We start from the raw sequence: 27,069 nt of genomic DNA on the forward strand, positions 1-27,069 counted from the left end.
TGACCTATGGCAGCAATAAATTCTGCATTATACTTTGAGTAGACATTATGTTTATCCTACTATGAGAGATCTAGAGAAAGCTCTTGTCTAGCTATGATTAACAGACGATTCCAAATCAAAATATCCCATCTGTAAGTGAGTCTGTGTAAATGGCAAAGTGTGAAGAGAATATTTAATATTAGGATATACTCTTCAGGATGAAATGTCCCCTATAACAGGGTTTAATTACTCTAACAGAGTATAACCAGTATTTTAAGGTACCATTTGAGTAAGACAAAGAAGAGGATCTGGGCTGTCATAATTCGAACATTCCACCTTCATGTAGACACTTTATAAAGTTTAAACTACCAATTGGGCTACACAGAGTTAAACGCATACATATCTGAGGTCTTTCACTGCTCCTACCTGCACTTTTTTTTTTTTTAATGACTCTTAACCTCCCTTACTTAGCTGCTCAAAATGAAAGACTCAGATCATCTATCCCCTCTCACCAATAATCTCATCCTGATGCTACTTTGTTTTTTTCTCGCCCAGAGTCCTCTTTTCACTCTTGATCTCCCAGGTCTCCCCACCATGCCCTCCAGGGCTACAGTAGTATTGCCAACAATTGACTTAGGTGTACATCTTCACAGTGAAATGCTACTTCATACCCCCTAGTGTGGCTAAAATTACAACTGGCTATACTAAACGTTGGTGAGGATGTGGAGCAACTGGAAACTTCTTATATTATTATTGGGAGTGTAAAATGGTATAAACTCCTTGGAAGACTATTTGGCAATTTCTTGTAGAGTTAAAAAATGTACCTATTCTAGAACCCAGCAATTCCATTTTCAGATATATATCCCAAAGAAATGAAAGTATATGTCCGCAAAAGATGTGTACAAGAATGTTCCCAGCATTCTTATTTGTGATAGTCAAATACCATGAGCGACTAAAGTATCCATCAATAGTAGAGTGGACAAGCAATCTGTGGTATATTTATACAACAGAATATTATAATAAAAAAATCACATTATTGATTCACCCAACAACATGTATAAACTTCAAAATGCTATGTTGAATAATACAAGTCACATATTAAAAAAGCACATTCCACTTATATGAAGTTCAAGAAGAGGCCAAACTAATCCATAGGGATAGAAATTAGGATGGTTGCTATAAGCAGGGTGTATCAGGGGGAACTGCCTTGAAATAGAAGTGACATGAGGGGACTCGCTAGGGTGATGAAAATGTCTTATATCGGGACACCTAGGTGGCTCAGTGGTTGAGTGTCTGCCTTTGGCTCAGGTCATGATCCCAGGGTCCTGGGATCAAGTCCTGCATCAGGCTCACCAGAAGAAGCCTGCTTTTCCCTCTGCCTGTGTCTCTGCCTCTCTCGGTTTCTCATGAATAAATAAATAAAATCTTTAAAAAAATGAAAAGAAAATGTCTTATATCTGGACTTGGATGTTGGCCCCACAGATAAATATATTCTCCAGAAGTCATCAAACTGAAAATTTGTGTGTTTACAAAAACTTGATTATAAAAGAACTCATGTTTGTCTTATTAACTTAATGTATACCTAACACCTATAATTAGGTAACATATACTTAATAACTAACACATATTTAATATATAGTACAATTAACATATATTTAATAACATACATACTTAATACATAGTATAATACCTAGCTAGAGTCAGTGTTCAATGAATAGTTGATTAATGATTATCAATATACTTTAATTGTCATCAACATTTGGCACCTGAGAGATCCCAAATCCTCCCAGTACATGCTCTTCCAACCCAGAGAATCCCTTCAGTTCTGAGCATGGCTGGCTTAGCCTTCTCATTCACAGTAGTGGGAGGAGATATAGGAAATGAAAAAAAAAATCCTTAGCATATTAGTCATCTGGTAAAAATGGGAGACAGATGGAAAAGGAGACAGAAAAAGAAGGAGGAGGAGGAGGGATAGGAAGGGAGAGGGAGGAAAGAGGAGAAGGAATTGGGAAAGAAAGCTAGGACGAGGTATATTATCTTAAGGAAGGCTATAAAAAAAAAAAACCTCTTTAGAAGTACCACTTTATGTTATACATGAAGATGCGTAATCAAGTAAAATAACTCAGGCTATCTACATAGTAAATGCAAAAAACTTGAATTCACTATTTGGCAAGAAAAAATTATATACGTCCACTAAAATTAAGATCATTGGGAAAGAAGAAAGACTTATTCCAGAATTGTTTTAAAATATTTCAACTGCTAGTTAAAATTTGTAAGCTCTACATTGTTGCAAACTCATTCCCCCTTCCCAATAGCAGCACTAACAGCAAAAATAAAATTAGGTAACTGCTTGCTCTCATAGATCCCAAAATTAGCTGGCTTACTTATAATTTAGCCCCATCTTGTGGTAGTCTAGCAAACTGTGGCTAAAGGCTCTCCCTGTCCTATTGTGTTTTTGAAACTGTAGGCATAAGTCATACCTAGTTATGTTTAGGCTAAAAGAAGCTGGGCTAAAAGACAGACATGGCCAAGGAGCCATCTAGGCGATAAGGGCACTCATGGGTGCCTGTGAACCACTGTGGATTCCTTGAACCAACCACTTCTCACAGTGTAACTGTTTTCACAGAGGACCCATCTCAAAACACGTCTTCATGTAGCTTTTTGGCTTCTGACTCAGCAAACCAAAAGTCAGAAAGCTCTAAAGGCATCCCTGGGAAGTAGATAAGAAAATCTAAACCATTCAAAAAGAACAGAAACATGTTGTTCTATCATCTCTTCAACCATTATAACTTTGGAGTGACAGTTCACAAAGCTATTAAGGAAAGACATGGTGGCAAAGATTCCTGCTGATCGGTGACATTCAGCTAAAGGATGAAACTGAAATTAATTTCTTTACTACCCTTTTTTGCATTCAAGATTATGTGGAGAAATGCATCTTTTACTGTCTTTTGGCAATGAAAGCACTGTAGTTTTTGGAAGTGCCATTTAAAAATGTCATCAGCCTGACCTTTCAATGCTAAATGAAACTTGTTCTGTGCAATCCAAAATAGAGATTTCTTCCTATCTCATTTGGATACCTAACTGCACTATGGTTCTGAATATCATGATTACTCATATATGATTATTGGAATGAGATTTACTCATACATGACCATATAATTGAATGTGATTGAATTAGGTACTTCAGTGACTTACAAAGAATATTTATATTTGGATCTGTGTTAAGGTGGCCTACAAATTCAAGCATGAAGATGACATGAATTATGAACATACTTCAAGTGATATTGCCCAGTACTTGATTTACTGTACCACTAATATGATATAATACCACATAGTCCAAAAACCCATTTTATATATTACCATTTCATTTAACTTTAAAGAGAAACTTATATAGTAAATGTAAATGACACAACCTGGGATAAGCAGAGACATTTTCATTTAATAAAATAGATTCTTAAAATATACCCAGTTACTCTGTAGGTTGGGTAATATTTTCATATTAATTAAATGACATATTTAACCATACATTTTTCACAGATGTTTTATCTCTAATTGATCATAGTTCACATATAAATGTACTAAGCATCCATACTTTCACATGTGCCCACCAAATAAACTTTGCTGAAAAAATAATAATTTTGGAATAAAAAGTTTCTTCTTTACCAGCTTGATGCATTTAATTTTCCTTTGTAGGATTTCTTAAAACAAGACAAACCAACAAGCTTCTAACACTTCCTTTCCACCAGATGATATAATTCTCATACACTTATCACTATTGGACAATCACTTCCATAGATTAATGTATCAATTAACTAAAGGTTGTTCTGGAAAGTTGTTGAAGAGTATGATAACTCTAGTCAATAATACTGTATCATACACTCGAAATTTGCTACAAGAATTGGTCTTAAGTGTTCCCACCATAGAGATTAAAAAAAAAAAAACCCTCCTTAACCATGTGAGGTGATGGATGTGTCAAATAGTTTGATTGTGGTAATCATTTTACAATGTATATGCATATCAGAACATTACCTTAAACATACAAAATTTTTATTTGTTGATTATAACCTCAATAAAGTGGGAGAAAAAAAGAAGTGGGTCACAGAAGACCACATATCGTACGAATACATTTAGATCAAGTCCAAAACAGGCAAATTTAAAGACCTAGAAAATAGATTAGTATTGCTTAGGACTGGGATGGGGGAGGGGAGTGGGACTGACTGCTTATGGGCAGGGGGTCTTTTAGTGAACTATACAGTATGTGACATATTTCAATAAATCAATAAAAATTAAGGCTTTCTGTTTTTTAAAAAATAAATGAGAATTTTGATTTATACATTTTAGACATTTTTTGAAATGTGTGTGTGTGTGTGTGTGTGTGTGTGTGTGTGTATTCCCACTGACTTCCATTTTGCAGGAATTCTTCGATATTTCATTCCCCCTAAATTTATAGTAAAATCCCTTTTCTTTCCTCTGTCTCCTTGATTCTATCCTCTTCTCTCTTCATTCATCCTCTGATTCTCTCTTACTCTTCCTGCATCTCTCTTCTCTGTTTTTAATTCCTTTCTTTTAGTAGTACATAGTAAACAACAACAAAAAAGTATAATTCTTTTACCTCTCTCTTTCCCTCTCTCTTTTTCTCTTTACAGTCCTTTGCTTTTTCTTACTTAATTGCCCTCACTATAAAACTGACTTAATTAGTATATATGTGTATGTTAATTAATTACATATTAAAAATAATTTTAATGATAGCTCAGTGCAGAAGAAATGTATTAAAACGTAGAGCTTCTGACTATACAGCATTTTTAGATACTTTAAAATTATATATGTACAGTCCATTTTCATTATTCATGTTAATTATGGCCTATAAATTTGCTAGGAAAAATGCTAAACCATTGCTCCCAAGAGACATCCACATAACTGTGTGTGCCTCTAGTAATGACATTTTCATCAGTTGAACAACATATAACCTTGTTTTTTGTTTTTGTTTTTGTTTTGTTTAAAAATATATTATTTAATATATATCTCTGATTCATTAACATTGAACTCATGGCCAACAGCCAACTCATGCCTGGATAAAGCTTATCCAACACATCTATCCTCTCCATGAGAGCATAGCACAGCATTTGTGAGTTTAGGAACACTAGACAGCACTTTTGCACTCCACTCGGGAACTATTTTAAACAAGGAAATCACCAACAAAAAAAGCACAAAAAAAGTAAAGAATGTGGCAACTAAATAGACCTTTGTAACATGAGAGGCAGAACAAGAAGGTGATCAAAATATTTACCTGGAGGAATTATTCTGTTGACTTAAATAAGATAATACAAGAACATTCTGTATAAAAGTATAAACTGTAAGTGTAATGATGTGGGAATCAAAGGCAGAATATAGATTATTAAATTTCCTTATGACCTACAGCCCATTGACACATCCTTGAAACAGGCAGCATGACCTTCCTCTAGGAACTCAGATGCCTCCATGTTAACATCTTGCTAAGGGTAATAGGCTAACTTAGGCCAATCCCCAGAACCCTGTAAGTCTACTTTAACATATAAAAATTCCTTTGGAATTTTTGACATATTTAACCATACATTTTTCACAGATGTTTTATCTCTAATTGATCATAGTTCACATATAAATGTACTAAACATCATACTTTTTTTTGGAAACTTCCTTTATCTCTACCCCCAAGACACATGTTGGCTATCATCCCCCAAGTGTATGACCCACTGATGTACATCTGAAGGGTCTCAACACTCAGGCTTTATTAGACAATAATAAATGACCCTTTCCCAACAACAGCTAGTCCCCTCAAGGTCCTGGAAACCTTGCTTCCAAAATTCCTTAGAGAATTAGGCTCTCCCTAACCCCCTCCCAACTTGAAGGTATATAATGGGTCACTCCTCATGACCGGGGTACAGCTCTTCCTGCCCACAGGTCATGTCCCCATGCTTTAATAAAACCACCTTTTTGCACCAAAGACATCTAAGAATTCTTTCTCGGCCATTGGCTTTAAACCCTAATGCCTTTCCTACATCAATTAACATTAATAATTATAACAGCTATGTGCTTCTAGAACGTACCAACGTTCACTATTTTTAAGGAATAAATCCTGGAAATTATACTTTATGTCTCTAAAACATCAACAAAAGCCTAACTAAAACATCGCTCTTTCTTTTCTTTCTTAGCAATAATTTTAATAACTGATCAGAACTTGTGAATTACAGCTGCTGTTATTAAAATGGGAAGAAATTTTACTTCATACATGCAGCTTGATTGATAATTTTCAAAACATGTTATGTTTGATGGAGATAAGAAATAAAAGAGATTCCTAATGATCAAAATATAGGAAACCCTTTATAATCCAGAGTCACTTTTTTAAAATACCAGAGACCCACCAGGATTTTGCCACATTTCCCTTAGAGATCTCACCAACACAGACTCCTATGAAAAATGATGCTTTGTTGGGCAAAGAGTAAGCCTTCTAAAATGTAAATGAGACAAATCTGTGGCTATTTATAGCAAACAATAAGCTGGTGGCATGTAATTAATTGTACACAATAATGAGGAGATGCTTCTGTAGCTCAAGAACATTCTAAACCCATGGCTTCCACAGTCAGGGGAGACCATATCACACACTCCCATCTGGCACATATAAAATCCCCCTCAGCTCCTCTTCCACAGGATGCATCCTTGCACTCTTGCAAACATGACAGGTCAAAAATGGAACGAACAAGGACAACAAACTAATCTAGGTACTTGCCCATAGCAAAGAAACTCCGCCAAAAGCACAGAGGCAGTGCAGCAGATTACAGTGAAGTTTCCGGGTCCCAGGCTCCAGGTTGCTAATGCTTCTTTCTTGCTCTTGTGCCTGCCTCTATTTTTATTCTGGAAGCTCCTTAAACCTGCACCTGTTCCATCACAGGAATGCAACACATAACCTACCAGCTTACTAGTTAAACATAAGGATTAACGTGATTGAGGGAGATGCACGACTATCAAGAAAATACTCTCAGGCAGTTTCACACAGAGCCCTTTATGAATGCCACATGTTGGTCAGGCTTATTAAAGAGACAGACTAAGTCAGAGTTCTGCCACGGAGCATCTCTAGGCTGCCAGGCCCACGGTGTGCACGTGAGGAGGAAGACTCAGGGATCACAGTCAGTCACACGTGATAACACTACACGGAAGGCTGCATTCAGGACACCAGGAATTTTGCATCACAAGTCTCCTTTGCAGCCCAGGCCTTTCTCTTTCACTGCCACTCATTCAAGCATTGAGTCAAACTGATAAGACCTAAATGAAAACAGCTCTCCTACATAAGATCCTAGCACTGGATATTATTAATTTCTTTCTCCAGATAAGGAGCCTGACATGTGAGAGAAAAGAAGGAAGCTTCTCAGGTTCTTGTGGCAATTATGAGAACAAAAGCTCATCCAGCCTTGGCCAGAGCTCAATGTTTTCTTCCCGGACATACATCCTCAGCCTCATCTGATACCATCACAGTAAGAAAGACCTTACATAAAAGCTTGAGGAAAGCCACTGAAACGAGACCAGCCAATCCTACTAACCTTATGACAGGTTCAAATGCCCAAGGCACTGACTTCAGAGAGTCTCACTATTGCTCCAAGCAATACACAGCAGAGCTGAAAATGAGCGAGGGCAAAGAGCAGCATTGTGTGTGGTACATCCAAAAAAGCAGTGTTGACCACACCTACAAGCCAACAGAGCTTGGTCTAAGTAAGAATGTAGAAAGTTTTCTACATTTTAAAATCTCTAGTCATGAATGCATGAGAATGCTTATCTTCCAAAAATCTAGGTTTTTTTACACCACAAAACTCCCCATTTTATATACATGACCTCACTTCAACTTTGCAGCTAACAATTATGCTTTTTTTCTTTACCAGTCCACTTCCTGCTTTATTCACAGTGAATTATTTCTACCATCTCTGAATTATTTGTATCGTTTGGTTAATAGATCCTCCCCTAGCCTGGCTATCCCTCTACATATATTAATGTTCCTTTTAAATTGTGGTTTCGTGTTTTGTAAAACTTTACTTTTCTGCTACGCAGAAACAAAATAATGATAATAACTACCAGCTTTGACCTTTCTTGGGTCCCTAGACCCAATTCCAATGTGTGTGTGGGCAGGGGTGGGGGAGGTTTTGCAAGGTTCCCACCATGCCAATAAATGATTCAGGGCACCAGAAGGGTGTTCAAGGAGAATCGACCCAATTCTGACAGTACCCCAGTACCCACCTGCAGAGAGGATCAGGTTCCATGGGTGAAGGGCTCACTCCTACAAGACTGTCCTCTGCCACTTTAGACACAAGTTGAAAGCCCAGGCTGTCACTCATGCTTCTTACCACCTGGCTATAGATTGGGGGTTCCTACAACCTGGACTTCAGTTGCCAGCTGCAAGTCTAGGTTGTTACCTGGCAGACTGGCTTTAAATCAGAGGTTCACATGACTCCCTCATTGGGTTCACTTATTTTGCTACAACAGCTCACAGAACTCAGAGAAACATCTCACTTAGATACTCAATTACCAGTTTGTTACAAAAGGATATATCTCAGGAGCAGTCCCATGTAAGAGATGAATAGGGCAAGGTATGGAGAAAAGAGAGGAGCTATGGTGCTCTCCCCAGGCACCACTTCCTCCAAATCTCTGCAAGCTCATCAACCCAGAAGCTCTCTGAACCAAGCCACTTGGGGTTTTTATGGAGGCTTCATTACATAAGTATGGTTGATTCAATCACTGGTCATTGGCAACTGATTCAACCTCAGCCTCTCTCCTCTGGAGGCGGAGGCGGGGGGTGAGGCTCTAAGTTCCAACTCTAGAATCATGAATCACATGGTAACTAGCCCCATCCTTAAGTGGGATCCAAAAGTCACCTAATTAACATAACAAAAGACACTTTTATTGCTTTTATTACTTAGGAAATGCCAAAGGTTTAAGGTGCTCTGTGCCAGAAACAAAGACCATATATATATTTCTTACTACAAATCACAATAATATAGGGCCCATAAGTCATGTCATTCAGTATACTAAGTGCTTTACAATAATTGTCTCTTATGATGCTCAATTAATCATTATTATCTCAGTTTACCAACAAGGAAAGTGAGGTGCAGAGAGCTTAACCAAATTTTTCAGTAACCTGCAGCCACTGAGGAGCCGAGAGACAAACCCAGGTCTCTGACTCCATCACTTTTGCTACAGTGATGCAATTGAGTGGATACCAGGGAAATATGCCATTATATTTGGTATATCACATTGTAATATGTACTATCTTATATACCTTATCCTCTTGGTACTAAGGAATGTATTTTTCTCCATATTTTCAAGTTTCTGTAATCAGGGTATCTCTTAAAACTGGTACGGACATCTAATGTAGCTGTGTTTCCTTGCACCTCCTTAACACCCTGGTAATAGAGCTGTTATTATGGAAGTGTCACATCTTAGAATTAAAGTAGAATCGAGGAAATATCTGACTTATGTTTAATTGTGCCCAGGTCTCACCCACCTGTCTGCCTCCAAATGAAAGCACATCAGTAATCATCATCATCATCATGAATTGCCTCATCCAACTCTGGCAATACCTCAGCCATCTAGAAAGAGCCTTAAGGGTGTTCACACTTGTGTTCACCAAGTTTCCAGAGCTAGGCACCAATACTGCCCATCTGGGCAGAAGCCAGCTTACAACCCCATGTTTCACAGACACCTTTGCTAAAAGAGCTTCTGTAGCATCTACCTGGAGTTCTCTCTCCAAAAAGTCTGAAGACTGGGCCAAGCACAGCACCCATTCTTGCCTCCCTACCATGCCTATCCACATGTGCTCCTGCAGAAACTTCCTCCCATTTTTATTAGGAAATAAAAACTTAAAGCCTTTGCAGCATTATTCACAGACATTTATGGAAACAAACTAAATATCCATCAATGCATGAATGGATAAAGAAGATGTGGTGTAATAAAAGCCATGAGAAACAAGGAAATCCTGCCATTTGTAACAACATCAGCGGACCTTGAGGAGATTATGCCAACTGAAATAAGTGAGACAGAGAAGAAAACACCATATGGTATCACTTATATGCAGAGTCTAAAAAAGCCAAACTCATAGAGACAGAGTAAGGTGGTGGCTACCAGTGGCTGGGTAGGGAAGGAAATGTGGAAATATTGGTCAAAGGGTACAAAATACCAGTTTTAAGATTAATAAATTCTGGGGATCTAGTGTACATCATGGTGATTATAGTTAGTAATACTGTGTCATATACTTGAAAATTGCTAAGAGGTAAATCTTCAATATTCTCACCACAAAAAGGAAAGAGTAATTATGTGATACGATGGAGATGTTAGCTAATGCTACAGTGGCAAGCATTTTGCCATGTATCAGATAAATGCAATGCATATCTTTCACTTTCACAATGATACATGTTAACTGTGCCTCAGGAAAGCGGAAAAAAGTCTTCAAACTTTCCTCTCAGGTAAGTTTATAGTTCAATCCTTTAGTCATGTTTCCTTCTATTAAACCCTCAAAAAGCTTTTGAGATTGGATGCCTCCCAGTTATTCTAGGAAGTAGTTTGGGAAAGAACTCAGTTGTCCAGCAAGGATCCAGGTAGAACTGATCAGGGCTTCTTGATGAAAGATCCCTTTAGTAGAGGATCTTTTGTGAATATCATCCTTTGTGTAAATAGCATAATTCCTCTGCTTAAAGTTCTATTTTGTATACCTATCACACTTAGAATAGAACTCAAAGCTCCTAAAGCATGAATCAGGATAGGCCTAAACCTTAACCCTCCACTGTCCTCCCCAAATCCTCACTCCCTGCACTCAAGCAACTCTCACCACCTTGTTGGTCCTTAAATATGGAAAGTTTGGGGATGCCCGGGTGGCTCAGTGGTTAAGCGTCTGCCTTTGATTCAGGGCATGATCCTGGAGTACCCGGATTGAGTCCCTCATCGGGCTCCCTGCAGGGGGTCTGCTTCTCTCTCTGCCTGTGTCTCTGCCTCTCTCTCTGTGTGTCTCTCATGAATAAATAAATAAAATCTTTTAAAAAAATGGAAAGTTTGTTCACCCCTCAGAGCCTCATCCTCTTTACCTGATGCAATTTCCCCCCATGCAATTTCATAGCCTAATGTCATACTTCATCCAGGTCTCTGGCCAAACATATCCTTCTTAGAGAGCTCTTCTGTTTCCACCACACATTAAAAACACCTCCTGCCATGTTAGTGAATATCTCTGTACCTTACTTACTTTTTATATCCTACATAACTGCCTGAAATTCTATCACATATTATATCAACTTCTATCAAAACACACACGTGTTTGTTTGTTTATTGTTTGCATCTTGCCCACCTCCTTCCAATCAAGTCTTGTCTGTCATGCCTATTGCTGTGTCCCAGCTCCAGAGTACTGGTTACATTGATGCATGAGCTCACTGATCTTTGTTTATTGTATTAGCTGCTTTGAGAAAGGCCATCCATCCAAGTCTTCACTATTTCAGGCATGGGAAACTCTTGTGCAGGCCAACTGTAGGAAAGACCCTCAATTAGGTAGACTGGGGACAAATCTTGACTCTTGCAATTACATAACCTAGCTGCAGGGCACTTAATCTCTCATAGCCTTGTTTTCCTCTTTAAAAAATCTAGATAATAGGGATGCTTGGTTAAAAAAAAAAATAGGGAAGCTTGGTTGGCTCAGTTGTTGAGTGTCTGCCTTTGGCTTGGCTTATGATCGCGGGGTCCTGGGATTGAGTCCCGTATCAGGTTCCCCACAGGGAGCCTGCTTCTCCCTCTGCCTGTGTCTCTGCCTCTCTCTATGTGTCTCTCATGAATAAATATATAAAATCTTGTTTAAAAATGTAGTAATGATGGCCTAATAAGTCTTTATGAAGATTAAATTATCTATAAAATCCATGAAAGCACATATGTTCCACAAAGAGGGATTTCTATCTATTTCTTCTCAGCCTCGATAGTATCTGACAACTGTCTATAAGGGATATGCATTGAATGCTCTGCATGATCAACTGACTGAATGTGCTATGGTGCCCAAGATGTCCAGGAAGCACAAAGATCAGAGAATTCCCTTCCCCATCATCTTAATGTCAGACAGAGAAAAGTCAGAATATTGAAGGAGAATGTTCCCAATGAGGAAATTTTGCAAAAAAAAAAAAAAAAAAAAAAGGAAGAAAAAGAAAAAGGTTAAAACCTATGAAAATGACCAATATGTCCTGGATATTATGAAAATTCTCAGTGATGAGGCCAAAAATTCTTGTCATTTTCCCTTGGGGACTTTCCAGCCTCCTTTTTAGGCATGCAGAATGTATTCTAGTAACGTTAAGATTAAGACTATAAGATTAATGTGTGCTTGGCACACTCACTATCTGTATTCGTGCTACCTGTAGAGTCAGGTCCTCTATAACCTCCACCTGAGCCTCATGTCCAGCTAGATCAGCACACATCCCTAAACTTTATCCACGGATCCTTGTGGCACTGGTGACCTGAAGCCAAAGTCAGGCACCAAGTCACCTCCTGGTTGAGATAGTCACAAAAGGCGTGTAGGATGGGTCTGGAATGGCCGTAAAAGATATGTCAGGTCCTTTTAAATATTGCAGTCTATAAACTCAAAGAACATGTTGAGCCTTTCAGAAACACATAAAAGAAACTGCATGATTAGGGAAGGATAGTGTGGGGAACTGTTTGCAAAGAAGCCATAGTCTAACGCTAAAGTTGACTCTTGCCTCTTGAACAATAAGGATGATGATTCCAAAGGTCGGCTCAACTTTTCAGTTTTCTGCTCCCTGGATACCTTAACCATTTTAATCCTCATTCCCTTTTCTTCAATATAGCATATTCTTCTGCAGAGGGAAAAATGAAAGCTGTGCTCTTTAGAGAAAGTACTTAATGAGAATGATTTACAGAAAGAAAAACATGTAACCAAACAAACATTTAGTATGACTCAGAGGGATGTCAAGCCCAGTTCTCTCTGATGTATGCATGCCATCTGGCTCATCAGGCAACAGGATCTACAACTCAAGCAAAGATGATAAAGGACAGGCTGTACAGCATGATAGACATGGGCAGCGCTGAGGTACTCTTGTCATTAAGTAAACATTCGTTCTTTTAAACATTATTGTAAAGGCAATACTAATATAAAATTACTGTAAGACAAACAAAAGAGGAATCTTGTCAAAATGCATGCATAAATTTAAGTATAATATAGCAGAATACACTTTATATTTTCATTAGCATATAGCATAACCCTTCTTCCAAGTGGGTTCACAATTCTTATATCTGATTATCACATTAAGACTCCACTGAGGAGATGAACCATAAATTATGTAACCCCCTTCTTCCAGTAGACAAGTAAGGTCATTTATGCTGTATCTTTATTTAAAGTGATGTAAGAAAAATACATGTGAAGATAACTTTTAATCTTTTCATGTGAATTATTTTATTTTTAATGTTCAATATTCATTTTAAATGATTCACTCATTTATCCAAGAAATGTTTATAACTTACTATTTTGTTCAAAGTAAAGACAGCAACACTAGGTCAAAAAGGATTTCTCGATTCCTCAACTGCTGTTCTGTAATGACTTTCATCATTTCCTAATGTGTCATAAAACCAGCAGTAAATGCACTCTTTTAAAAAAATCCCTGATATCAAGAAAGCTGAAGAATAGATTTCTTCTGTCCAAAAATTTCCCCGTGTCTTAGTCTGCTCAGGCTGCCATAACAAAATGCCATAGACTGGGTAACTTAAAAAGAAATTTACTTTCTTACAGTTCCAGAGGCTGGCAGTCCAAGGCCAAAGTTCTGGCCATGTGGCTTCTAGCAAGGGCTGCTTCTTGGCTTGTGGAAGAAGCCACCTTCCTGCTACATGCTCTTATAGCCTTTCCTTGATGCATGCACAAAGAGAGAGAGGGATCTCAAGAGAGTGGTCCAGGGCCTCTTCTCCTATTGGATCAGGGCCCCACCTGTAGGACCTCATTTAAACATAATTACTTCCTTAGAAGCCCCATTTTCAAAGACATCCACACTGGAGATTAGGGATTTAACATATGGATTTGACAGTACCCCACACATCCAGTCTATAACATATGCAGGATTGTTGCATCGTGTTAGACAGAATATGACCCTGCTATTACTACCTTCACCTAGAGATTAAGTATGGTTTAAGAAGAGGTGTATGGGTGCCAAATTGGGACCACAGAATGCCCAGATATTTGGTCAGACATTATTCTGAATGTTTCTGTAATGGTGGTTTTGGATGAGGTTAACATTTAAATTGGTGGGCTGAGTAAGCAGATTTCCTTTCCTAATGTAGGTGGGCCTCATCCAATCAGGTGAAGGCCTGAGTAGGACAAAAAGCTGACCCTCAACTCCTCCCCACCCCCCTCAATCAAAAAGGGAATTTTTCCTGCCTGATTTCTTTCAAGCTGGGACACTGGGTTTTTTTCTGCCTTCAGACTTGAAATGTAACATCTGTTCTTCCTGTCTCAAACCTGCCCACTTTCAGACCAAAACTACCATCAGCTCTCCTCTGTCTTTAGCTTGCCAACTGTGGATCTTGAGACTTATCTGCCTCCATAATGGCATGAGTCAAGTCTTTACAACATATCTCTTTATATACATAAATATATATTCACACTCTATTGATTCTGTTCCTCTGGAAAACCCTGACATACATCTTTTCAAGATGCTTTGTAAAACAGATCAAAACATCTTCAAATTCAAACTGAAACCTGCCTTACTTAAGAAACAAGTGTATTAGTAACTAAGACTGAAATATAACACCACATTTCTGGGGTCAGTAAAATTCTGGATGCATAAATATAGTCAGCTTTGAAAAAGAATCATGGCATATTTTTCAGAATTTGATGGAGTTCTATTCAAGTGCAAGTCTCCCACTTAACTTTACCGATAGCAAGACCCTCAAATTATTTCAAGTGAAGTGTCACAACCAGATACAGCCTCATGAATATTCTAAGATAAACCTCAGCTTTGGAGATGTCCAAAGCAAAAAATTGACTAAGCCCTGGCCTTTGCTTTCTTCAGGAGCAAATCTTAAGAATTTATCCCCTCTTCCTATTCCAGCAGAATACCAAAAGTTAAAATATAGATATATTTTACACACACACACACACACACACACACACATATATAAACTCTTAATATTAATTAGTGGATTTTGAAGTATTTTAGAATATGTATATATAAATATATAAAATTATATATTCTCTGTATATATATTTATCATATCTTACTATATATAAGTATACATATATTACAATATATAATATATTAAAATATATATAACATGTATGTAATTACAATACATATTATATATCCATGTAATATTATGTATAATATATTATAATATATCCGTGTGTATTATGTATAGTGTTGTGTATAATAATTGTAATAAATAATTATATGTAATATATTTTACTATATATGTAAAATTGAGAACCATACTTGCTACCCTACCCTTTCTAAAATTCTATTATAATATATAATATATAATATATATGTATATATATGTATAGAAGGAGAGAAAGAAACCACAATAACAACATAAACAACTAGAAACATCTTTTTTAAAATTTGCACATTAAGAAAGGAATGAACACTATATTTATTCTGTATCTTTGCTTCAGAGCCACACGTCACCATTGGTAAAGACAGGGAAGAGTTCTTTAAAACCTAGCGCGAGGGGGGCTTTAACATCATCTTCTGGGCAGCTCAGGTAGCTCAGCAGCTTAGCGCCGCCTTCAGCTGAGGGTATGATCCTGGAGACGCAGGATCGAGTCCCATGTTGGGCTCCCTGCATGGAGCCTACTTCTCCCTCTGCCTGTGTCTCCGCCTCTCTCTCTCTGTGTCTCTCATGAATGAATAAATAAAATATTTTAAAAATAAAAAAATAGGGGATCCCTGGGTGGCTCAGCGGTTTGGCGCCTGCCTTTGGCCTGGGGGCGCAATCCTGGAGTCCCGGTATCGAGTCCCGCTTCGGGCTCCCCCATGGAGCCTGCTTCTCCCTCTGCCTGCGTCTCTGCCCCTCTCTCTCTCTCTCTAATAAATAAATAAATAAATAAATAAATAAATAAATAAATAAATCTTTTTAAATAAATAAATTCATATTCTTCTCTATCCACTACCTACAAGGAAAGTCAACTTAAAATTATTAGGTCTTGGCCATCTGATCTTTCTGACTCATAGGAAGAAGGAAAAGTTTGAAAATGTTAACAGAGAAATTCTTTTAAGGGAAAATCCATTAGAACAAAGAAAATGGTTTCTGTAGATTTGAGGGTGAAGAATAAAGGCAAAACCATGTCTTTGGAAAACGCTCCACTAGGGCAGCCTGGGTGGCTCAGCGGTTTAGCGCCGCCTTTGGCCAGGGTGTGATCCTGGGCTCCCAGGATCAAGTCCCACATCAGGCTCCCTGCATGGAGTCTGCTTCTCCCTCTGCCTCTCTCTCTCTCTCTCTCTCTCTCATAAATAAATAAATAAAATCTTTCAAAAAAAAAAAAAGAAAAAAAATGCTCTGCTCACTCCCAGAAAGAGACTCTTCCATCCACTAGCGATCGCTGAAATATACAACACAAACACACTGTGAAATGTATCAAATAATTTAATTATCACCCTCTAGACTCAGAGAACATCAAATCACTCATTCATTTATTGATACACAAACTATTTATTTATTCAACACATATTTATTAAACATCTTTTCTTTCTTCCTTTCCCACATCCAAAACTCCAGAACCTTCCATCATCAGCACGCTCCAATACCACCAGCTAATGCCAGGGTGATTTTCAAGGGCTATTTATAGGGCTTCATCCAGATGTCTTCTCCCAGAAGTGGTCTAAGTTCTAAACAAGAGCTTCAACATCTCTTCCCCAACACACATACATACACACTCAGCCAGCCCTTTAGCTAGGTGAAACTCTCATTAAAGGCAAGTATGCTATGAAAGACTACCAAAAAAAAAAAAAATTGCTCACAGAGGACATCGGAATTCATAAATATTAATTAGTGGATTATAGGGTATTTTGGAAAAGGGATGATAGCAAGTGTATTCGACACACAACGAATACCACCCACCTATATGCCACATCCTCCATCACACATAGATATACACACCCACGTTGTTAGAAGAATAGGGATTAGAAAGTTAGGAATTAACTTGGAAAAGTTTTCCGTTTTGAAAATGTTGCCAAATTTGTTTCTAAAATAACAAATCACTGTCTAATCTACAAGGACAGTGTGGAAGAAAACAGTCTTTCTTGGCAATGAGAAATATTTAAATATCCCAGTTTATCTAGATATCTAACCAAAAGGCAGAAGTGAATTATTCCTTCACTGTATTAATATAGTCGTCATCATCATCGCCTCTCTAAAGGTGAGTAGAGTGGAGTACCACCTAGTCCATACAACCTTCCTGAACCATTTGGATTAGTTTAATCACAGGCTCACAATGTTGGATACTATGCATTTTCTCCCTTTCCAGTTAACAAAATATTTTAGGAAGAACTCACATTTGCTGATCATACTTAACCAATTACAAAGATTAAAAGGGGACAGTGAGTCTTTTTTGGCTTCGCTTGCCTATATCTTTGGCTGTATATCAAAAGCACTCAAGCACTCAATTTTGCCATCATAATTCTTTAATAATGTGGCTTGTAGTATTGATTTCAGTAAACAGACCCTAGAGAGCCTAATAGATTTTAGAGATTTTATGAATGATAAGTAGGCCCATTTGGTCATGTCTTACAGGATAATAAATGTCTGAGCCAATTTCCTTTGCCTTTGTACATTCAACATCTCCTCTGTCTTATACAGGCTTTGAAAGGAAGTGAAATTAGCTGAATAAGAAAGAGCTCGGCCTCTAGTACCTGACTACGAGGATGGGACCCTGACTCTGCCATTGACTAGTAACTTTGGAGCAATTTATTCCTTCATTCAAAAATATTATTCAATCATTCAAAAATATATATTGAATACTGGCAATGTTTTAGGTACTATTTACATGCTTGAGATCCAATGAAGAACCCAAATCCGTTTGGAACTTATAGTCTAATAGGAAGAAAGAATAAATAATAGTTAAAATAAAGAGGTAAGTAACTAAACATGGCCCGTTAGAATGTGTTGAATGTCATGGGGGGAGAGAAAATACAGAGTAGGATGAAAGGGATAGTAGGGAGTTGTCATTTTTAGTAGGGTGGTTGGGGTAGGCTTTATTGATATTCAAACAAAAATATGAAGGTGATTTAGCTATGCCTGGAAGTTCAAGGAACATCACAGCCATTTTGGCTCGTGTGAGCTAAAAGCCAAATAATAGGGAAAGGACAACAAAAAGGTAGAGGGGTAGTTGGGTGTTCAGATCATGTAGGGTCTTAGAGGACATTATAAGAGTTGTATCTGGGCAAAGTAGGGACAGAAAGCATCACTGCATGGCTTTGAGCAGAGAACTGACATAATCTGACTGTTGTTGGAAAGAGTTACTTCGGTTTCTGTATGAAGAGTGGATTGGGGGAGGGGCACCTGGGTGGCTCAGTGGTTAAGCATCTGCCTTTGGCTCAGGTCACGATCCCAGGGTTCTGGGATCAAGTCCCCGAAGACAGCCTGCTTCTCCCTCTGCCTATGTCTCTGCCTCTCTCTCTGTGCCTCTCATGAAAAAATAAATAAAATCTGAAAGAAAAAGAAAAAGAAAGAAAGGAAGGACAGGGGGAGGAGTTTGGGAAGAATGGAAACAGAGATCCGTTAGGAGGCTATTTCAATAATCTGCAGAAATACAAAGATAATAGCATGAGGGATAGTGAGATATGGCCTGATCTTGAATGTATTTTGAAGGTAGAATCAAAAAGATTATCTGAGAGATTGGATATGAAGATTAAGAGGAAAAAAAGAATCATGAATAACTCTATCTTGGTTGAGCAGCTGCATGAAAAAAATAATGTTGCAACTAGCTGAAATGAGGAATGTTATAGGTGAAGCAGGTTTGGAAAGACAATAAGTTCAGTTTGGGGACATACTGAATGGGAAGCTTCTAAGGGAACATGACAAGTAGGTAGTTGGATACTACATCTGGAGTTTGGGAGAAGTCTAGATTGGAGATACACAGTTGGAAATCATTTTCATCAAGTAATCACCAAAGGAGTCCATACATTCAGGAAAATAAGGAGAACAAAGGGCTGATCCATGAAATAGTCCAATAGTAAGAGGTGAAGGAGAAAAGGACAATCCCCAAAGATCCTAAAGGAACAACTCACTAAGCAGGAAGAACATCAGGATAGTGTGGTGTGCTGGAATACAAAGGAAGAAAGTATACAAAGCAGAACAGAGTGAACAATTCCAAGTGCTGATAAAAATTCAGCTTAAATGAGAACTGAGAATGGACTATGAAAATCAGCGACAGGAAGCTCATTGGTGACACTGATGAAAGCAACTTAAGTGAACTAGTGATGGTGAAAGCATTGGAATTGGTTTAAGAGATAAAGAGAATAATTGGAAACAATGGAAATAATTAGTGCAAGCAATTACTGTGAGTGTTCCTAGAAAGGGGACATAAATAAATAAGTCTGGAAGGGAATTTGGTTTTATTTCCTTTTCTATGTTTTGGAGAAAGAAGAAATAACAATATATCTGCATGCTGATGAGGATGTTCCCTTGCAGAGAAAAAGTTGATCATGTACGAGAGAAGAGGAACTGCTGAAGCAGTATCTCTAAGGAGGTGAGAGGGTGAGGGAGGAGAGTAGTCAGCAAATGATAAGATTGATTTTAAATATGACTGTGAATAGATCACATATGGTTACAAGGGAGAAAGCAGAATGCAGGTTGCAGATGCAGGTTGAGTTGAGAGAGGTGGATAAATGTGGGAATGGTAGTCAGTGTAAGACCCTGTGAGTACTTGCATTTTTTTAGTGAAGTAGACTCATAAACTGAGAGTAGTTTGGGGAAGGTGGTGTTGGATGTTTAAGGAGAGAAAAGGTCTGAAATAATTGTATGAAGAGTGTGAAAATGTCTGAAAACAGACTTTCAAGCAACACTAAGCACAAATGTTTGGGTTTGTGGATTTTGAGTTTAACAGGATTGAGGGAGTCAAAGAGCATACAAGAGAGTGATTATAATAATTAACTATAAAATTTAAGCTGAGAAATGGCGGGGGGGGGAAGAGGACATCAAGGAGGTAAAGATCAATGAAAAGAAAGTAAAAGTCAGGCAATAGATTGGTGATCCTAGTGAGGCTAACAAATGTTGGAATTGGAATACTAACAGCAGTGAGGTGGAAAGAGAGATGATGGAGGGGTTGCAGCTAACAAGATCCAGGTTATGTGTCTGAGAAATGTGCTGCTTGGGCACAGGGCCAGACCCTTGGAGAAGATAAGTTCAAAGAATGAGCATGCAGTTATTTTAAAAATATGAAAAAAAAACCCAAAAGTTATGATGAGCCCTAAGAAAGAGTTCTGGGTAGGGAGAAGCTAAAATGAGGGAGAAAATAGGGGAAATGCTTCAGGAGAAGGAAAATAAAAGGAATGATAACTGGTACTGGGTAACATAATCAGGAGGGTCAGAGATGGAGATTTTTAGAAGGGGAAGAGTAAGCATGTTCTGAAAACAGCAATGGAGGGCAAACGGGGCTCCTCTCCCATCTCCAAGCCTGCGGAGTAGTGGAAGTGAACACAAGCACCAGTGAGGATCACTGTAAGGAGAGCAGGACCCTTTGGGGAGGGCTAGATTTTAGTTAGAGCAGGAAGGACAGAGGGATGCTCAGAGAAATGATTTAGATCTAGGAACATTTGTCAATAATGGACTGTGATTTTCTGAGGGCATAACTGGAAGGATTTCAGGAGTTGAGGAGATAGAAGAGAATGTAATAGGAGATGCACGGGTACTTATGAAAATCTGAGTATAAGAATGAGAAGAAAACAGAGATCCAGGGTCTTAATAAAGCCATGACATGGTTAATGACCACAAGAAGATTATTCCTATAAATTCAGAGCACAGGGTGCTGTGAGGAAGTGGTGAGTGTTGGAAGTTGTGGAAAAATATAAACAATATGTACTCACCATCCAATTTAATGCATCCAATCTGGCTTCTGCCCCAAATCTTGCTGTGAGTTTCCATGAAGATCACCAGCAATGCTCATGGGCCAAATCCAGTCCTCATATACTTGTCCCCTCGCCAGCACTTTGTAGACTTCTTTCCCTCATAGAATCTCCTCTCTTGGCTTCACCAATATCATTCTACCCTGGATTTTTTCCTCTTTCTAGCTATTCTTTCCCACACTCTTTTGTTGGCTCTTTCTCCTTTATCCTGAACTAAGTCAGAGTTTCTGACTCTGATTCCTCTCAACTTGACATCAGTGACTGAAACACCATCTGAGCAACACCTTACCTCTGAGCTCCCAGCTGATATATTCAGTTACCCACCTACTAGTGAACAGCTACAACTGGATGTCTCTCCAAGATGTCAAACTTTACATGTCTAAACTAGAACTAGATTTTCTCTCACAAAACACCTCCCTGCTGCCAACACCAACTGTCTTCATTTCAGTGAGTAACATGACATCCACCTAACTGCAGAAGTGAAAACACCTAGGAGTCAGTCCTCATTCTTCCCTGTCCTGCAGCACCCACATCCAGGATGTTATTAAGTCCTATCAACACAATCTCCAAAATATCTTGCAATTGTCTGCTTCCCTAGAGCTCCCTGGCTATCACATTAAGCTACCCCTCACCACCTGCTTCCACCTACCTGCCACCCAACTGGTCTCACCATACCCACCCTTGCTCTCCTCAGGTCCACACATCACACAGCATCAAACATGAGCTTTTGAAATACAAATCAGACCATATCACCTTCTTGCTTGAAACTATTCAAAATAAATAATTCCAGATAAAAATATAGTTGAGTTTATTCATATTTTTTATAATCTGGAAATGGAAAAGTTCTTTTAATCATGGTTTAAATCTAGACACCATAAAGACCAACTTAATAAATTTGATTGCTTGAAAATCAAAACTCTGGATTGAAAAATATCAAACTAGGAAAACATATTTGTTATGGTATCACCAGGCATACTTTCCTTAATTACAAAGTAATTGTTTCACAAGGAACTCCTATAAATCAATAATGAAAAAAACTACCTAGTAGAAACATGATTAATGTGTATGAAAGCATACAAATTCTAAAAACTTATAAGAAAAAAACCTCAATCCTATTCATGATTCAAAAAAAAAAGTCATTTCCAAAGACATTGATATACCATTTCCCACTTACCAAATACACAAAACTTAAATGAAAATACTTAATGATATCCAGTATTCAGAAAGGTATTGGAAAACAGGCATTCTCATATATTTGGAGATAAGAGTTTTAAATTGATGAAGATCAATTCAGCAACATCCTTCAAAAGTTTAAAAAACACATAATAATGTTACTCAATAACCAAATTGCAAAAGTGCCCCAAGATTTACAATCAAAGATATTTTGGAGGGGCACTTGGATGGCTCAGTTGTTGAGCATCTGCCTTCAGCTCAGGTCGTGAGATTGAGTCCCACATCGGGCTCCCCACAGGGAGCCTGCTTCTCCCTCAGCCTATGTCTCTGCCTCTGTGTATCTCTCATGAAAAAATAAATAAATCTTTAAAAAAAATGTGTTGGGGGGCGCCTGGCCTGGGTGGCTCAGTGGATTAAGCTACCAACTCTTTATTTTGGCTCAGATCATGATCTCAGAGTTCTAGGATCAAGCTCATCTTGGGCTCAGTGCTCAGCAAGGAGTCGGCTTGACATTCTCTCTCTCTCTCTCTCTCTCTCTCTCTCTATCCTCTACTCCTTCTACCCCTCCCTGCACTCTCTCTCTCAAATAAATAAATCTTTAAAAAAGAGATGTTTTTGCCAGTATTTTCTACTATGACAAAATAAAATCAAAAGGCAAGCTACAAAAATACCTATCAATAACTAATTGATGAAAAAAGATCATAAATCCATAAAATAGGGTATTATGTAGCTTTTTAAAGGATGAGATATTCTGGGTGTCGATATATTGTTCAGCAAAAAGATAAATACAGACCATAATGTAAAAATGATCCCATTTGTTTTTTACATATACAAATATTCAAATATTTGCATAAAATTCGAAGCAAACACAAGAAATTTTAATTGTGACTATCCTTGAGAAAATGGCAAGAGCATCAGTGTAAGAGTGAGAAACATATGCATATGTATGGAAATGTATAAAAACAGAACTTTTTAATCAAAATATTAGGCTAGCTGGGCAAGAAGACCGAACTGTTTAATTTCTGTATCTCCATGTTTTAAAATATAAACTAAATGGTATGCAATTTTTTAAAGATTTTATATACTTATTTATTTAGAGAAAATGAGAGCAAGCATACATGAACAGGGGGAGGGATGAGGAGAGAATCTCAAGCAGACTCCATGCTGATCATGGAGCTCAATATGGGGCTGATCCCATGGCCCTGAGATCATGACCTGAGCGGAAATCAGGAGTCAGATGCTCAACTGCCTGAGCCACCCATGCACCCCCAAATGTTATACAAGTTAAAAAGAGAAAATCTATGCTTTAAAATGACAATTACAATTGTTTTAAAGTATCTTTGATGGCTCCCCGTTATCTAGAATATGATCCAGCATTCTTACTATAGTTTGAATCCCAGACCCTGCTGATCTGGGCCCTGTCTCTTACTCTTCTCTGCTGCTAAATAATATCCTTACTGTATTCTTTCAATTTCTCAAATATTCCATAATACCAGGACATTTGTATCTACCAGAGAGATTTTCCCTCTGAGTTTGTACAGCTAACTCCTAATCCCTTAGGTCTTGGCCTAAATGACACCTCTTCAGAAGGTCTTTTTCCTAGTTACTCTAAAGATATTTCTTTATCCCCAATTATTGCCTCAGGTCCTAGTTTGATTCTTCTTTTTTTAAATTTTTTTTAATTTATTTACGAAACTCAGAGAGAGAGAGAGAGGCAGAGACATAGGCAGAGGGAGAAGCAGGCTCCATGCACCGGGAGCCCGACGTGGGAATCGATCCCGGGTCTCCAGGATCGTGCCCTGGGCCAAAGGCAGGCGCTAAACCACTACGCCACCCAGGGATCCCTGATTCTTCTATATTACTCTGCAAATTTGTGATTTTTTTCTGTGACTTTTTTTTTTTTTTTGAAGGATTGGGGTGGACCTTCCACTGGAACATAAGCTCCTAGAAAATCAGGAACGATGTTTGTTTTGTTCACTTCGGTGAACACTTCCAGAGCCTAGCATTTAGTAGGTGCCCAATAGAGTAACCACATAAATGATCATCCAAGCAAGGACCTTTTTCTTTTTTGAGAGAGAGAGAGAGAGGAGAGAGAACACATGCATGAAAACAGAGGGTAGGGGCAGAGGGGAAAGGAGAGAGAGAATCTTAAGCAGGTTCCACACCCATTGCAGAACCCAATGCAGGGCTCGAACCCACAACTCTGAGATCATGGCCTGATCTGAAATCAAGAGTCAGACACTTAACCTACTGAGCCACCCAGGCACCCCCAAGCTGGGACACTTTTGAGAAAGAAAGGGGGAGAGTACAATTTTTTTTTCATAGGCATATGTATAAAGAGGAGAATCCTAATAAAATCAGAAATATATTCACCCTAGTAAAAGCACATTTTGAAAATTGCATGAATGGCTATTGATAATGAAAAGCTTAAAGATCCATTAGGAAAAAGAGTTCAAAATAGGCAAGTATTAGAATTTGCTTTTAGAGGTTGTTTCCTGATCTCCTCCTCTCCTCCCTTCATGTTGTTATTTCTTATTCTTGCTATGCATAAACAACAGTGGCAAGACTTCCAAATTTCCTTTTAGCTTGGCCTTCAAACTTAATTCAGCTAGCTAATCTATATGATCTGCCTCAAACTATAATTCTCCTCAATTCTAATCATTGCCCCTTTACTGCACTTGACTGAAAAATAATACCATGCAAACAGTCCTCAAAAAAACATTTCTAAATTACAGCGGGACTCTGTCAAAGCAAAATTCAGAACACAGTTAAATATAGTGCCAATTACCCTTTAAGTTGTGATAACCAAGGTAATGAGAATCAATTTTTATTTTCTACTGCTCAGTCAGAAAAGATTACAAACCAGAAAAGATTTAGCCACATATCTGCCATGATCAATCTTATTAAATAACTTAGCTTCCCACAATACCCTGAAGCTCCACTCATTTATCAAACCTATTACACACACATGTGTATTAAACACACACACATACACACAGAATAAAAGGCAGCCTATAAGACTATAATTCCTGAAACTCCAGGATGCCCAAACATTTCAAGGGGACAGGCATATCCCTTCACAAATTTTTGAGACGATAGCATGAGTTGGATGAACCTAAGTTCAAACCAGGCTCAAGCAATAACGACACAATTATTTAGACTTTCTCCTTCCATTTCTAATCTTTCCAAATGAGGTTTGTTCATCTAACCAGTGGGGTTTTGTGAGGACTAAGTGGGAATGAAATAGCAACTAGCACAGCACCTGGCATATATCCTATGTTCAACAAATGTTAGCTTCTTCTGTGCTTTGGCTCTTCACCTCAAGCCTCCACAAGGTACCAGCATCACTCCCACAGGCCACATCCACCTAACGCGGTGATGTGGGGTCTGGAGGAGGGTGTAAGGGAGGAGGGGGAGGGGTAAAGAGGTGACGATCAGTGACTCACTCTCCCTGTGGAGCTGTTTTGCTTTCTTGGTACTGCTGCCTATGCACGGCGTACTCTGACATATGAGCGCCTTTTCTTAGTAGCTGCAGCTTCCAGATACGCGTGATGTTCTTACAAGCCAACTTGATACAAGCACATTTTTACATTTTAACTTGACCCTAAGAAATAAGCAATTACACTTATAGGTTTGGGCTTTTTGTTTTGTTTTGTTTTGTTTTTGTTTTTGTTTTTGTTTTGTCTAAAGTACAATGTATAAAAGAACCCCCTCTCTCCTCCTGGGGAGTAAAAATCCAAGACAGGCTATCAACAGTGGTGTCAGGTGGAGGTGGGTCAAGGGTCTGGATAGAATGACAGTGCAAACATCTGCTGGCACTGCTTAGTGACACTACAAGCTAGAACCTAAAGGTTTGTTTTGAAGATCGTGAAGTATCCACAATATCAAATCAAACACACCAAAGGTCCTGTTTCAGCAACTCCCATTAAGATTGTACATCCTCTCCATGTCAACCACTTTGACCAGATCTCAGACAGAAAAGAACTGACTCTCTCACTAAGCTTCCCAAAGGGTAGACTGGCCCTTAAATTTTATAGCACTTTGGGCTAGGCTGAAATCACTACCATTTAAAGGACACAAAAACAAGCCATATTCAAGTCCAAGGTGACAGAAGGGAACTTAGGAACAACAACTCTGTGGACTTTACTGGTTGGTAGCAGCATTGACTCCTCTTCCCCACCACCCCCACCACTTTATTTAAAAACCTCAGCCCCAGTGTTTTAGAGTTCCCTTTATCAGTCATATTGTATATCCTCATGTTAACAGAACTTTTAGAAGATCCTCCTATTTTCCCAGAACTCCTGAAGGGGCCAATCAGATTAGAATTCACCTTCTGGAACTCTCACTACCAAAATTAAAAAAAAAAATCAGCTTCAAATTTTTAAAATTTCATAAGGGATTTAATGCCATAGTTTGAATCTTGTCAAATATATCTGTGACTCCTCCTAATTTTTTTGGTGCAAAGTATGAATGTAATTAGTAATTAGTATTTGAAGTTTCTTTTTGTCTATGTAAAGCTTCAGCTCAAAATATTTTAGTATCTGTTCTTCCCTTCAGTAATGTTAAATGAAGCATCACAAATTTAGCCTTACACACAACAGTTTTTTAAAAAGAAATCTCTGAAAGATGTAATTATTTAAATTCAATTTCATAAAGATTGTAACTGCTTGAAAAAATGGAAAATAATTATGAAAACTGTCACTGATAATTTTGGCTAACAAAATGCAACACAAAAGAAGAAAAAAGCCGGCATGTAAGTGCATTTAATGTAAATGAGTGATTTGCTATATAAATGATGCATTTTTAGATTT

At 38.1% G+C, this 27,069-nt stretch overlaps 1 long non-coding RNA gene across 2 annotated transcripts in view; it reads right to left on the reverse strand.

Moving 5' to 3' along the window:
- Window positions 1–21,545, reverse strand: part of LOC140630881 (uncharacterized) — a 32,239-nt gene extending 10,694 nt beyond the window's left edge. For both annotated transcript variants that reach the window (XR_012028571.1, XR_012028572.1), the window contains exon 1: window positions 21,047–21,545. This is a non-coding gene — a long non-coding RNA (uncharacterized lncRNA). The remainder of the gene's footprint in view (window positions 1–21,046) is intronic.
- Window positions 21,546–27,069: the final 5,524 nt, after the last annotated feature.

The sequence above is a fragment of the Canis lupus genome, chromosome 3, assembly GCF_048164855.1.
Source record: "Canis lupus baileyi chromosome 3, mCanLup2.hap1, whole genome shotgun sequence".
Classification (NCBI taxonomy): Eukaryota; Metazoa; Chordata; class Mammalia; order Carnivora; family Canidae; genus Canis; species Canis lupus.